General features: G+C 35.7%; 1 protein-coding gene across 1 annotated transcript in view; it reads left to right on the forward strand.

Moving 5' to 3' along the window:
- Positions 1–234: 234 nt before the first annotated feature.
- The window catches only part of LOC121423022 (mitogen-activated protein kinase kinase kinase 13-like), a 40,569-nt gene continuing 24,231 nt past the window's right edge, over positions 235–16,572 (forward strand). The window contains exon 1 of the mRNA XM_041618305.1: positions 235–379. The gene's annotated coding sequence lies outside the window, so the exon portion shown is untranslated. The remainder of the gene's footprint in view (positions 380–16,572) is intronic.

Raw genomic sequence — 16,572 nt, forward strand, 5'->3', positions numbered from 1 at the left:
TTTGACACCCTTATCACGTTACGTACGTAACGTGCCCTATCGTGAAAAAGACATCCTTTTTACGTGTTTTTTGGTCGCGCATGGTATCCACTCGCCAATGTAAGTGGCCCCCCGGGACCCTAGCCCTATAACACTCGGGCCTCCAGCGCCACTGCCGAACTTTGGTTGCGGCAAGCGCAAAGGCACACGGCAAAGTTATTTTTAGATATAGATGCGAGTCTTTTGTTGGGCGAATGTCACAAGACATACGCCATCGAATGGGTTTGAGCCGGGTAGCCTACCGACGAAATGGAGAGGGAAAGAGGGAGAGAATCACCATTTATTTTGTTTGGTTTTGATAGTGTATTGTGGTAGTCGACTCATTCCTCGCGAAATTTAGGTAAGATTTCCAAGAAGAGAGATATTTCAGTCAGTGAGTATGAGAATTTGTGCTGTGATCTTACTGATGCATGCCGATTGTTGACTCGTCTGACTGTGTGAGTGAGTGGTGCCTGATGACATCGCTGGATGCATGCCCAGCCCGATGGCCAGCGCCACACAATTGAATGAGATGTGCTTGCACTGTTTATCGTGTTGTTGGTGTGTAAACTACATGAACTATGTTTAAACTGGCACTGATGATGGCATGCCATAAAATCATGTTTTGCAAAAAAAGACATAACATAGCAATCCATGACATAGGGCCTAGTAAATAATCAGCCATGATAGAGAAAATTACCTGGGATCGACAAAAAAGAGTGAAGTCTTGTGACTGGATGTGTATGTGTGTATTTTGAGTTTTTGACAGACGTGTATCAATCAGGTATGATTATTTACGTCTGGGACCGACCTTTAACGTCACCATCCGAAAGACGTGACCAGGGCTCGAACCTCTGCATCAATTTGTAACTTCCCCACAGCTTGGATTACAACGCCCAGTTAGCTTGTGCCTAGACCAAAAGCTTCAGTCTCTGTATTTTGGTTGTTCCGCTGAACTGCGTTGGCTTACTCACCAATACATAGACTGAAAAGCTTGGAGGCCCGTACGTACAGACAACGTATTTTAGCAGTAACGTTAGATCTAACAGCGGGAACCCGATTTTCCGATCATTTTTTTGTCCATAAAATGTCATATTATGAAAACAAATCACATCCATATTTAAGAAAAAATGTTTAAAATTCAGAAATATTGTACCTTAGACCTCAGTTACCGCTAATTCTTTTGAAATGATGATCGAAACATCGTCATCTTCGATCCTTTCGTTGGTCAACGTAAGTTGCCATCTTGGATGACGTCATCATCATTACAGACGTATTTACCAGTCGCTACCTATCGCGATTTGTGCCGCTGCTTTGCGCTGCGCTTGGACATATTGATGTGCGTGCGTTCGGAACTTGTCGCTCGCATTGATTGGCCAAGATATCGAAAATTTAATCGGAAAGCCTTGATAAAAGCACAACTCGTTGACGGCTGCCATATTTTCCTCTCCGGCAGAAAGTCAAAAAATAAGGAATAACCTGGGGAATAATTCATCGGTAACATATATCTTCAAAATATTATAAAATGTATATGGTATCAATAGAAAGATTAGAGTCTAACGAAAATAGTGGACCTTCGTCCAAGATAATATGTCATTTAGAATCTAAAAGAAGTAACAAATCTGGACAAAACCCGTCCGCCGAATTGTCGGACCAGATTACACATGAAGGCTCGTACTGACACATTGCCGTCGGTGAATGGGGATTGTAGTAAAATGTCAGAAATTGTTGAATAAATCCCCAGAAACGACGGTTATTCCTGTCTAGCTTGTGCCTAGACTAGTCTTAAGCCAAGGCGCAATGATGATGTTTTTTTTTATATAATGTCATATACTTCTTCATCATTGACATCTTGACACTTTAGCCATAGTGTCTTAAGCGAAGAACAATAATAAAGATGCATTTCCCTAGGAAATCCATCTTTTGATAACATGATCGCTCGAAATACATTAATTTTATTAATTTCTACACCTTCCTACGCCTAATGCATGGGAAGGTTTTAAAAAAATGTAAAAAAAAAGATTTCTTACCTAACTAATGCCGCGTAGACCCCTCGATCCACAAAAACAACGGAAATACAATAGCGTTGAACCTTGAACCGCCTATGTATGACGTACTTCCGGCTAACGACGCCGTTTTGAAAAACCATTTATAGATAAAAATTATCATTTTGCAAATATTATTATTACGTAATTATAAATAATTTGTTGTATTTAACAAATTATTTATAATAACGTAATAAATCTAGGAATAAGTAAGGAAATCATATATATATCTTGGGTAAAAGTCAAATAAAAGTGGTTGACAAAAGAACATGTAGGCCTGGGCTCCGTAACACAAAGGTTTGCGATGAATTACAAATATGGAAGAACCGCACTGATTGGTCGCTGGCCAGTATTTCAAACCTACATGTAATGCGCGTGTAACATTTATATTGATTGTTCAGTTCATTTAGCGATTGATCGCTAATCTTTGTGTTTGGGAGCCCTGGTCTTATATGTGCAGAATAACAATTCTGTAGTGTATTTATTTAGATCAACAAAGGGAAAAACAATGTGAATCAGTTTTCATGCAGTACAAACCAAGATTTCAAAATGTCTTTAGTGACAATTGAATGAATTGCAGAATTTGTAATTGTGTGATTTTTGAGTGACTGTTGTCAGTCTTTTGATTTGAACTGACATTGACTTTGATGCCATGTTGTTTTTTATTATTTTTTAATGCATGTGTTGTAAGGTTGTTTAGAAAAGAGATAAAAGTGGATAATGATCATTTCCATCTAGGGTCATCTACATATGTACATGTACATCTTACCAAGTGAAATGTGCTGTCTAGTAATCTACTCTTTAGAATCATCTCTCAAAGTCTCAACTATCTCTTGCACAAAATCCTATACACATGCAAGTATAGAAAAGACAAAACAGTAAAATATCAAGATTACAAGCATTGGTTGTTGTCATGATGATTTTTAGAACGGTACAAATATTCATGGTCTATGCTTACATTAATTCGTGGATTTCATTTAACCTTAAGGTGCAGTTCATGTATAAAGGAGGTTTTTTAGTCAGGTGTGCTTAATGTACATTGGGAGATGATGGTGTTTGGTCTCCAGTTTTACAGAAACACTGACATTCCTTTGAATGACAATAGTGTCTTATTGTCTTTGAAAAATGTACGTTATTACAGTAAACAGTTTGATGCTTTCATCAAATGTGCAATCACTGCAATGAATTAGCTGATGTATTTGACTTTATATAATTTTCATTACAAAGTTCACTGCTCAAAAATGTAAAAAAATAGGATTGACTAGACTAGTGAAACGTGTATGATTGTTGTAATTTTTTTGTGTATATTTAATAATGCTAGTACAATGTAGTGACAGTGATTTTTTTTATTTTTAAAATGCCTTTCCTGTTTCTGAAGACCTGTACATGTACATGTACATGTAATTCCGTTAAACTTGACCTAAAAATAAAATGGAAATTCTGTTATGTCATAGGAAATGTACAGAGAAAAAAAATCATACATGAAAAGTAAAGAACCAAAACAGATTTTCTGTTTTGATTCAGTATACAGAAAATTACTCTTGCTATAAGGGAGATACATGTACATGTACCTGTAAACAGATGAAAACACATCTTTTGTGGATATTTATTTTGTTATCAGTTTATTTTGGGGTACTCTTTTGGGGCCATTCATATATTTTTGTGCTCTTGGACTTTAACTGCTTGAAAATTACATGTATGGCTTATTTGAAGTCATGTATACAGTGTATGTGCATGTCTTCAAGTAAACCATAAAAGCTGTTCTTTATTGATGAAAAGCTAATGGGTTTCCATTTCATTAAATTCCATTTTACCTTCATTTTTCTTTTACCTTTATACCTTAAAAACAATAAGAAATGAAGCAAAACCGACACTCAGTAATGTTCTTGTTAACACAATGTACAAGTACATTTGTACACTGATACTCTGATAGTCTATTGTTATTGTTGTTCATCGTTGTGAAAACAGTTTGAATTTGATAAGTGAATTGATGAGTCCCTGATCATATCACCAAGATGGTGTAATGGATTGTCTATCTAGAATTCATGTGTTTATGTTTATGTAGGGTTCATGAGGTCTATAGCTCAGCTGTTTATGTCTATCAATAAAGCTGTGAGTTCAATGAACATGTTTACCTGATTGATGTGACAGCGAAGGTGATTAGTCATTCTCAGAAAGGTTTATTCAACTCGTCTTTCACTTCCGTGGATCATCACCTCCACCGGATACATGTACCACTACCAGTTGTCTTGTCTTCTCATCTCTCTGAAATACTTATTTGCTATCAAGTGATTGAGATTACAGATTCCAAATTTCATTCATGAAAATGAATCATGTGACTGTCTTTCATGAGTTTAAGTAGCCTTGGTTTTGTGGATGAACTCATTGAATCGACATCAAGATATTGAAGAAATAGGAAAGAGAAGAACAGGTCTGCTGATATGGTTTCAATAGTTTCTCAATTTTAGTACCATTTGTTGATTTATATTTAAAAAAATAAGTCCCAACACGGAATGTGTTAAATTCTAAGTTATTTTGGATATATGTGGAACTAGAACTTTCTTGTTTTCATTTTTGTTGAAACTGGTTTTGTGAAGGAGATGATATGCTTTTATAATTGAAAGAATGTACATAATACATATCTTGAAGAAAATGGGGCCTTTATGAAAAAATGTTGTTGATTTCATGACCTGCTCTGGCAACAATTGCTACTAAAGAAAATCTTCAGCTTAACATGAAAGCAAACCTCTATCTTAAATCCTAATGTTCACATCAGCTCATCTCATCAGGATTCAGAACCTTAACCCTGATCCGACAAGTACAGTATGTCTTCAAAGAAATTAAAGACAGTCCTGTGGATCACTGCATCAATCAACCTGTACAGGTATTGTGTCCAATGGAATGATATCACCACATGAAACGGCCAAAGAGACAAGCGGAAGTCTACCCCCTTCCGGATGTTGGTCTTAATTACAGAGCATTTGAGAAGTGGGTCATGAAAAACAGATATGGTTACAGAGCAGTGGGTTATTAGCTCCTACCAGTGAGCATGTTGGAAGCCTATTCACACTTTAACCTTCCCCAGGCTAAACTATAGCCTTCACCAAGGGCTTATTAAAGGTACATAATACAGGTACATTTCATGTAGCAGGCCTACATGTACATGGATTTGTGTAGAGCTCTGAATCAACTTCTGATTGTCAACATGTCTAATGTAATTGTAAACGTGCAGCATGGTTTTCTTTTTTCTTTTACCACTGGGTATGGGTGGAAGTTGCCTGTATTGTTTATTATTTGTTCAATCCAGATATATACGTACAGTATATATATGTACAGTAATATGAACCATAGAGCCATACAGGTGTACCTTGCAAGTACATGTAGGCCTACATGTATGTATTTCACATGAAAGTGGAATATAGCTTTCAGCCTTGCTCAGTATTCTAAAGAAAATTGCAATGTGTCAGACTGTGCAGTACATTGTTCAGTCTGACAAGCATACATTATTGAGTACCGGTAGATACATGTATCGTCACATTCATTTTGAGCTGATTGTGTTAGGAAAACATTAATGCATCAAGAATGTGACTTGAACTCTTCTCTGAGGGACTTGGTAATGTGTCAGAAGACATAAATTGTTTCAACGTTAGATCATACTGTAGTCTTGGGTTTTAGATGATTACTCCAAACAACTGATATACCAAACTGAGGTTTTTCTTTTTTTTCTCAGAGGTTAAAAAAAAATCAAAGCATAATTTCCAGTTTCATCTGTACATTATTTAATACAGTACTGATTCTGTTTTTGTTTTGACTTGAAGGATATAATTCACAGGTGCAAAAGAACATGACTGAATTTGAAATGTGAATAGAGCTTCATGACAGGTTCTTGCAACAGCAAGCCATTCCAGTTTACAAGACTTGATGGATGACGAACATTAGCCACTTGGTATCATTAGTCTTTAGGCTTTGCACTTGGGTTTCTTGTTCCTTTATGTGTTAAAGCTTCCTTATTCATCATGTGTGGCACTCGGTCTCTTAGCCAGTAGAGCTCACTGATATCCTGCCAGACCAAGGAGGTATAGATACATGTACCTCCTTGGCCAGAGTAGTCAAGCTTCTTTTTTGAGGTACATGTACAATAAAACATGCATATATGTCTAACACAAGTAGTAGATGTTTCTGTACTTGAATCATACATTTCCATTTCACATTCATTTTATTTGTTTATAATGTTGATTGATAACGATAAAATGAAAAGATCATGAATTCATGATCGTAATGATGATTCGCTCCATTCTATGATGCTGTACATGTACATGGCCTGTTGATCTGTAATACACAATAATCAAATTTTATGACAGGAATGAGAGATATCAGTGAGGCTGTATAGTGTATGTACATGTATGTTGCATTCAAGTTTCATGTATGTTGCGTCCTAGTTTCATACATGTACATGTATATGTAGTTGAATTAAAAATTAATGAGCACGGATGGAATGGACAATTCCACTCGGGTAGACCTACCTTCCACTTCAACAAATCTTTGTCTCTCATCTACCCCCCCCCATCTCATCTCTCTCTCTCTATGTACTGCAAAGGTTATCTTCTTTCTTTTTCTCTGTATTTTTATGCATTTTTGTTTGAATTATCTTTTTGTTTTTTAAAATGAAAGTTCTATTAAACAAACTTATCAACTCAATACTCGGTTTAATGCAGATTGCAATGTTGTAATAAATGCAACTGCTTTTGCAATAGACACAAATCAAAACAGTTCTAATAGAAAAAAGAGAAACCTAAACTTGTGTACCGATACTTGTAGACGACTACACAACCATAGTATGGATAAGTATTGTTCATGAAGTTGAATACTGTCTTACCCTCAAAAAATTAAATCCTCAGACTCTTGGTCTGAGAATAAAATCTCAAGAAATACATCATCTTGATACCCTAATCCATTGTGGAATCGGCATGTGTGTCCCTAATCCCATCCAGGTCCATCTGTTCATCTTGGGAAGATGTGAACATTTTACGACCCATTTTTCTCTCTGACTCACCAAGTTCTCTGTATATTAAGCCTTAATAGCTTAATTTGATTCTATCCATGTTCATTACAAAGAGGGGATAGAGAGTCGATGTGACATCCCGTAGACTTAATATGCGAATTTGCTCAGCATGTGCATAGCTCATCACTCCTGTGACATTTCAGGAAAACAGCGGCCGAAGACAGAGACCGGTGAATCATCCAGTTTTAGCAATATATTTTCATATCTTCTTATCAAAGTCGACTCAAAACTAGAAATGAATAGCACTAAGTACATCCTATGAATTCCAATGCAATTAGACTTTGATGGCCTCATTATATTCTGTGATTAGAATGTTTGTCTTTGTACTACGTTATGATTTATGGTACCCTACAGATGTAAAGTTGGGTCAAATCTGAAGTGAGTCATGATGTAATTGATGACCATAGTTGCTTTGTTTGTTTACTTTTGTACATATGGTATGGTAATTGATCAGACCCCCTCTTTATAGAGCAATACAGATTTGTTGTACACTAAGCTCAGTAATACCCCTTTCATGAACCCAATTATGTGGATAATATCCGCATAATTTGGTTGTAAAATCAGAGCGGGACTAGAGTTAACCACATTATTTCAATGCTGCAATTATCCGCATAGTAGCGGTATCGGGACCAGATTTGACTTTATGAACGCATTTCCAAAGTAATGTGGATAATTGTCATGGTGCGGTCACAAGGTTACCCTTTTCCAACACAACCCCATCGGAGGGGGTTTGTGCAGTTGCCATGACAATTATCCGCCTTTTTCAGGTCGGGCGCTGGTAAAAAATAGTGCGGATTATTTTCGAAGTTTGTGAATGCAATTTTTATTGAATTATCCGCATTACTCTTAGGCGGATAATTGGAGGATGGGTTTATGAAAGGGGTATAATACAATACCATATGTTTTCAGTAACTTTATGATGGGACGACAAGTACATGGACATAAGCTTTCAAGTTTTATAAAGCTCTTTTAATAGTTTCATCTTATTCTTTCTTTTTTACTAAGTACCGGTAATACATGTGCATACTTTTAAAGGCCTGTCTGATCAATTTTGATTTTTTTTTAAGGTTAGTCAAAGTTGTATTTTTTTCTTGTATAAGAATAGTTACTGCCAAGTACATGTACATGTATGTTTGGCTTTTTTACATCCAATGTGTACATGTATGTAGGTCAACATTCTTCATTTTCCTCCTGAGATTTACAACATGTAAGTTAACATTCATCATATTTTTTTTTTGGGGGGGGACCTTGTGAAACATTTATTAAAAATGATGGGAGGTTAGAAGTACATGTAGACAATGTATGTGTGTTGAAAGAGAAGGAGGAACAGTGCAAGCGGAAGGTATGAGGTGGCATAATTAGTATCATATCTGTGTGTATTGCCACTATGCAGGCTTTGTTAATCCAGTTTGTTATCCATTCACGAGGTGATTGAATTATAATGCTCGGTAGATAAGCACTCTAAATCTACTTTCCTGCTCGCAAGGCCTCAAGGAGGAAAGCACCAGTCTTTCCAGTCCACCCTCTCCTGTGAATTGGATTAATGATCAGAGCACATACTCAAGCACATGTATGCATTCATAAGCAGTGGTGGATTAGGTTTACAGAGGGATGGGAGGAAGGGAAAGGGATGGAGGGCATGGGATTAGACTGTATTACAGGCACGCTCCATGGCGTGGATGGAAACGGGATATACAATTTACTTTTCTCTCCTCCATACACCGTGTAGTGCTCCTGGAAATGTACAGTTGTTTACTCCAGAATCCAGATGGAAGAAATGCATGCTTGATGTGAATGTATTTAATGAATGTAGCTGCTGAAAACAGCACCCCTGCCCCTCCCTTGAAGTAAAAAATAAAAATGAATAGTGATGAAATTCAAATTATTTTTTATTTAGCATATTGTCACTAATCGATGATAAAAAGTAATTTAACTACATGTGCATCCAATCAAAGTTATTACACATAAGTATACATAAAAAGTATATGAATTTAAATAGCTGATTAAAGTGTTTGAGTTCCATGGAAATATCAATTGGGGATATGTTTTTGTTTTTTCACTCAAATAGCTGTTGACTTTCGGAAGACAAAGTCAATGTATTTTACTTGCATAAAAGAACATGAACATGTATTCCCTATGTAAGGAAAGTGATTTTCTGTTTTACTGATATATCAAAAAAAGAAAAATCCATTTTGGTTCATTGCATACTTTTTTCATTTGAAAGTGATTGAATTTACATTTGCAAAATACAACTAATGTTTTTGCTAAGTACATTTTAATGAAAAAATAGAATTTCAATTTTAGATCAAGTTTGAAATATAATTTTAAAAAATAGAAAAAAACTTTTTAAACAGAAATTCACTGGTCTGTTGTGCATGCTCTTGGGTCCTACATGTAATCATGTTTGTCTGTCTGTGAGACCAGTGACTTGATAATGCCATAGTACTTAGTCAACTTAGGGGAAGTTGACCCCTACAAAAATAGTTTATTGTAAAAATAGAAAAATACAAATTATTGTTGAAGGAGTACTGAAGGTTTGAGGAAACTTGATCAAAAATTATGTTTTTGTGATGTCATATATGCGACCAGCTTCCCCATGTATTGTTTAACAAAAAAATCAATCAAATGTCTTTTTCTAAAAAATTGGAAATGGTTTTTCTTGCATCTTCAGTATTTTTCAAATTTCATACCAGCCCCTGTAGCAAAGTGGGCTAGCACAGTAAATAGTACGGTACTATCTGGCCCGGAAAAAAAGCAGGGTTAGCCGGCTTATTGTGGTGCTAGCACCACAATTGCGGTGCTATTAAGAGATGCAGTGTGAAAAAGAAACGGTGCTAAGGAAAGTGGGGCTAAGCATTAGCCAATCACAGAAGTCGAATTGCACGTTAATCACGCTCTGTATGGTAAAATCATCAATATTCATGAGCTGAGGGATGGTGCGGGGTTAAGGCATTAACCACGGTTGAGCAGATAGTATGGGGTCAAGAAAGACAGTGTGAATAAAAAAAAAGATAGTATGGGGTTTAGGATAGTCCGGGGTTAAGAAAATGCAGTGTGAAAAGCATGTAAAAATGGCCTAGTCACAAGCAGCATGAAGGTGGTCTCCATACAATAAATTCTTTGTCTTCACACTGATACTGTGTGCGGTCTTGACCTAACAATGGCTATATGTATATGTGGTCAGCGCCTCAGAGACTAGTGGCCATACATTTACCCCTTTTTGGAGGTGTGGAAGAAGCAAAAATCAATATTATATTGAGCTGTTTGAGGTTTGGCTTCTTGGGTGGCTAGCGAGATTGCCTGACCTCTGCAACACCCCCCCCCCTCTTCCCCCTGCCCTCTTGAGGAGTGAATCAGTATCTAGGTCGATGCTATTAAAAATACCCCTTTCTTTTTGTAATCAGTATTGTAGGTGTGAATAAGAAAAGATTAAAATACATGCTCACATCTAGATCAGAGAGGAAGAGACAGATTTTTTCATTAATATTTTCCTGATCGGCTGCTTAAAGTTGATTTTTGTTTCTTTCTTTGAACGGATAGCCCTAACAGTCACTTCTAAGCATTTTACAAAACATAAATTATCTCGTATGAGCCCTAATTGAATAGTGCGAACATGAAGGACAAGCTATATATTTTTTTTTAATTTCAAGTAATAAAGTACATACATGTATCATGTCCTGAAAATTAAACATTCTGAGCAATGCTTGTGATCGTGAACAAGATGTGTATATAATTAAATAAATGCTGCGAGCGTGAATCGCGAGCAGAAATTTCTAATACACGTTCTGGCCTGATCGAAAAGGGACCTGTTAAGGACTGTTTTATTGCAGTTACCATTAAAATGATCTATATTTCAACAATCAAATAATGTGAGCGCGAGGCGTGAGATTAAAATTTTTGACATTCTGACCTAAGAAATGAATTTTGTAAAAATGTGTAATCATGAACAGGATAGGTAAATACATGTATAAACTAAGCAATTAATGCTTTCGCGCAGTCCATCGGCTTGGATGCAAGCCCTAAAAGATGGAAGGACAGTTGAAAAGAAGAATAAAGAAATGGAGAAAGACCTGGGAAGGTTGAGACTGAGAGAGCAAAAGATGGAATCTGTTGAAAGGGGAATGATTTGTTTTGATGGATGACAAGTTTCCTCAGTATAAAATCTTTGGTAGATGTTAATGTATCATGAAATTTGATATATGGTTTAGAAAAGAAATCCTCAAAAAGAGACTTGTTTGAACCGTTAATCAATATATTGACTTTTTAAAGAGAAAGCAGTCTATGGAAGTGATAGAAATATTGTGTACATGTACTTTACAACTTTTAGACTTGTCTGATATTTGTGTCAACTGTCATATTATATATATATATACATCTACATGTACACCATCTTACACATTATCGCCAAATTCTGTTTCATACAACTTTTCAACACTCTATTGATATTGTGAAATGCTATTGTTTGGGTTACAAGGTCACCAATATTGATGTAGGGCCTATATTGAAATTATCCTCAATATATTGTGTGAAACTTGCAAGCCTGTGATCAATAAATTCTGTCCTGATATGATTGTTTTCAAATTCAGTTGTTTGCCAACCTGTACCAGGTTGTACCAGCTTGCTTGCTTTCTTTCTGAAATTTGCATGGAGAAGAACAAAAATACTTCTAGGAATTGTAAATTATATTGCAACTGTGTTTACATTTCGGTCAATATATTTTTTTAGGGGGGGAATGGGGGTTTACCTGTATGGAAATGTAGGCCAATGGCAGAGTTTGTGCTGTTTAGCTGTACGGTATTATGGAAATATATTTAGAGAATTGCTAAGAAATTATTACACTTTTTGTTATTATTTCAAATTAGTGATTGTACATGTATCTCTGAATATCTTGTTTTGAATTCTTCAGTGTTAGAAACATACTCAGTAAGGGGCAAAATTGTGTTCCTTATTTTGTGGCAACGCCACATAAAGTTATACTGCAAATGCACTACACCAGCATAATAGTTTGATAATTTTGAAATCATATTTTGCTTTTATCTCCAAGGCAGCAATTGTAGCTTGTAAGTGCAATATTTGAAATATCCCAACAAAGAATGCTATGGGTAGAGGTTGTTACTCCACTAACTCCAAAATAGAATTAATGGATATTTTATCTGTACATGTCGTTTTGAGCGGCAAACAAGCATTTACCGGATCTTCCATATGGCTGCAGTAATTGGAATTGAACTATGACATTTTAAGGGAGCGGGTTCCATTTGATTTGAATCCATACAATATTGCTTGAGAAGGACCTTTTGATTCATGAGCATACCCACTTCTCTACATGTTTTTTCATCCCATCTTTGTTCACAAAGTGATTGGGTAATACGTCATTGCCATCTTTATGTTTTCTTCTGTTTAGATTGGAGCACAAAAGACAAAGCATGCCGAATTTGCTATATGCTCTCTCCCCAGGTCAAAATACATGTAGGATACTCGTGATATCCTTGTACATATTCAAAGATATTAAAAGTACTTCAAACATCACCTTTGTTTCTAGCTTGTGAAGAGTGGTATGCTTTAAAAAAGATATTGAGAACATAATGTAGGAAGGATATTCTGAAATAATTTGTTTGTGATATTTCTGTCCTATCTTTCCAATGGTACTATGATAATAATATAGGGTGTTTATATTGCGCACATATCCACCTTGTTAGGTGCTCAAGGCGCTCCTATATCAAGAATGATATTAAATAATTTCCATTGAAATGTGTTTATTAAAATGAAAGATGAAGCTGTAAAAATGCTAAGAAGATTTATATAATTTTTGTTCAATGTTGACACACATTCATATGCAAGAAATTAATTGAATCTTGACCATCTCTGTCACATGCAGTTTGAGACACATTCATGTGTTGTGAACAAACGTTATGAAAAAGGATTAACGAGTATTAAAATGGATTACACAATACAGATACATTATGTAATAAGTGTAATCTAGAGACCATAGACAAAGGCTGACAGTTAATTGGCCAACCTAAAGTGGTTGGTTATTAATGTATACTGCCACAATGTTGGTAGAGAAATTGATTATCACGTCACTTGGGACACAAGTTGACAAGGTTTATAGATCTATACTGTCATATCAACCTGCTAGGCTTTAGTACAGCTGTTTTATTTGATTTGTCCAAAGAATAGAATAAAAAGTTTGAATAGTCAGTAGGGAGTTGGGACTTCAACCTTAACAATAACAATATTACACAAAATGCATTATCATTATAACTATACTGTATGCATATAAACCAGAAGCAAATCAATAATTGTAGTACCGATTGTCATTATTGGTCATAGTGATGATAGCATGATAATAGTTTGCCTCAAAGAAGAGGCTGATAAAGTAATGACAGAAATTAAGTTTTCATCCATTTCAGGCTTCAGCAATAAATATTTCCAATGATTTTTCAAAATGTCAAAATGTCATCTACAAAACAATATTGCCAATTTTGGAGGCTCATGGTAATTATCATGGTAAGCTGTTAAAGGTCAAGTCCACCTCAGAAAAATGTTGATTTGAATCAACAGAAAAATCAGACAAGTACAATGCTGAAAATTTCATAAAAATAGGATGTAGAATAAGAAAGTTACATATATGACATTTCAAAGTTTCGCTTATTAGGTGGTCTGTCTATGACAGATCACCACTTAATTTCGTCAGAATTTTCTTATTTATTTATTTATTTATTTTTACAGATTTTCTTGTCGCCAAGTTATCTCAAAATGGACTTGGTCAATTTCATTGAATTTCATGTCATCTATAGGATCTGTCATGGACACGTGCAGAGAAGTTTTTCAAGGTCATCAGGTCATGATGACGTCATCTAGGCGCCATTTTGTAAAATCACATTATCAATCATATCTCCATTATCAATTATCAAAAAACAATCAAATTATTATCACATCAACTTCAGGTCAAGGGTCATCAGGTCATGTCATCAAAGGTCACCTGGAGGTCAAAATTTAAAAATGCTCAAAATCACTTTTTGACCAAACGAGAGTATGTTTCAGGTCATTTTAAGCATTTCAAAATTTTGCGCGCGCGCACACATGCGCGCGCGCTTCCGCGCGTAACGCCTTAACGCAATCCAGAAACACCGTTTTTTTTACATCTTTGCATTGATAATAAAATTTTGAACAATTTGATACCTTGATCAACCTTCTACGACCATTAATGACGAAATTAACACCCCTTGAAGTTTGCAGCACGTGTGCGCGCGAGCTCTCACTATAGGCCATATATGGGCAAAAACATGCCTCTTGAAAATTCACTGTAGCTCTTTAAATAGTCCATTGACCCCCCATTTTTTTTTCATATATCGATAGAGTATGAGTTGTAGATTCGATTTCATGTCATCAATGTCCCTAAATTATATCATGACGTCATCAAAATGGCGCCTAAACTAAAAATTTCATTTTTTCAAAAATGACGTCATCAAATTTATGCAAATTCGGTTGTAACTTCTCGAATATAGATTGTTTTTCGCCCAGATTTCGATATGTTGTAGTTTAGAATGTACTCTTTCTCCTTAGTCATCATGAATTTTCGTTTTGAGAAACGCATCATTGCGTAAAACAGCGATAAAAAGAGGCATGTCATTTTTCCTCATTTTGCGTGTAATCTCTATGGGACATGACTTTTTCTCAAAACTAGATTCGACATTCCGCTATTTCGTGAGACATATCTCCATAGTTTCTTGTCAGTTTTCCCTGAGCTTTTAGTATGTTGTAGCTGAGATTCTTAGCTTTCGGAAGTGTGCCCTCCATTTTTTGATCAGATGCCGGGATCATGCCCGTATTTCGCTTGCAAAATTTGAATTGTAATTCTCAAAATTGCTTACGTGTAATCTCTATGGGGAATATCGTGGCTCAATGGATAACGCATTTGACGTGTTGGTCCGTGTTGCTGACGTGTTGGTCCGTGTTGCTGACGTGTTGGTCCGTGTAGCTGACGTGTAGGTCCGTGTTGCTGACGTGTTGGTCCGTGTTGCTGACGTGTTGGTCCGTGTAGCTGACGTGTAGGTCCGTGTTGCTGATGTGTTGGTCCGTGTTGACTACGTGCTCTGCCGGCATGATCCGTGTAGATCCGTGTGAAGCTGCCGTGTTGATGCCGTGTTCAGTCATCTGGGGCAAAACTATCCCGGACCTCCCCGGATCATGCCGGCATTGCCGTGTTGATCCGTGAAGATCTGTGTCTATACATGTAAATCATGATGGCGAGAATAAAGACAGACCACCTAATTCGTCCGCATGACGAATTAAATTCTAGTTTTTAATATAGTTTTATGAACGAGCCAGTTCCATCCAAATGAGAGAGTCGATGGTGTCACCGGGTGTCACTCACTATTTCTTTTGTTTTTTATTGTTTGAATTATACAATACTTCAATTTTTACGAATTTGACGATTAGGACCTCCTTGCCTGAAGCACAAAATGTTAAAATAATGGAATTCCACATGTTCAGTGAGGAATGAAACTTCATTTCACATGACAATGACAAGAAAATCTAAAAAGATACAAAAGAAACAGTGAGTGAGTGATGTAATTAGTTCCTCATTTGGAAATCGACCGAGATGTGCATATGACTGTTTTGTGAAATGAAGCGAAACTTTAAAATGCCATAACTTTCTCATTTTACATCCGATTTTGATGAAATTTTCAGTGTTATACTTGTTGGATTTTTCTCTTTTTATTCAAATTAAGTTTTTGTCGGGGTGGACTTGTCCTTTAAAAATGGAGAGCAAATTTATAATAATAATAATAACATTTGTATGGCGCTTTATACTGGCACAGGTTTGCAGATTATAAAAATATACAGTCAATCCAAAAAATCAATTACTTTTTTGCACCCATTCAAAGGCCTTTTAATTGGATGTTCATTTACTATTTAAATAATGCCAGAGATATTGTGTAAAAGCCCTACTTGCATACTGATATGAAATCCCACATGGATGTATGAAGGCCTACTGTCTTGCAAATAGTGTTGGAAGTAAAGAAGTCTTTGTGATTAGAAATTCTGCTTCTTGGAAAAAAATTCAAATAGATATACATTTTTACATTTTTAAGAAATATTTTCATATTATTTTAAAGATAATTTAGAAAATGTTTTAAAATAAAAAAATACAAAGTCCTGGAAATTGTTGAAAAGCAATATATTTGTATATTTCTTTGATACATGCATCTGGAAAATTCTGTGGTTTGGGAATGATGTTTCCAAACACCTTCAGAAGAATGTTTTAAAAAAATGTTTTGGTAATTTAAATCAGGGTTCTACCTCGATGTAAAATACTTGTGTTATAATTTTCACAATTTGATACTCAGTTTAGCTTTATTGGTTTTATGTAGTCTAAATACAGCAATTACCCAGGAGCCAGGAGACAGTGTCATCCTTAACCTACAATCTGGGTATTCATAC

Source organism: Lytechinus variegatus, chromosome 1 (assembly GCF_018143015.1).
Source record: "Lytechinus variegatus isolate NC3 chromosome 1, Lvar_3.0, whole genome shotgun sequence".
Classification (NCBI taxonomy): Eukaryota; Metazoa; Echinodermata; class Echinoidea; order Temnopleuroida; family Toxopneustidae; genus Lytechinus; species Lytechinus variegatus.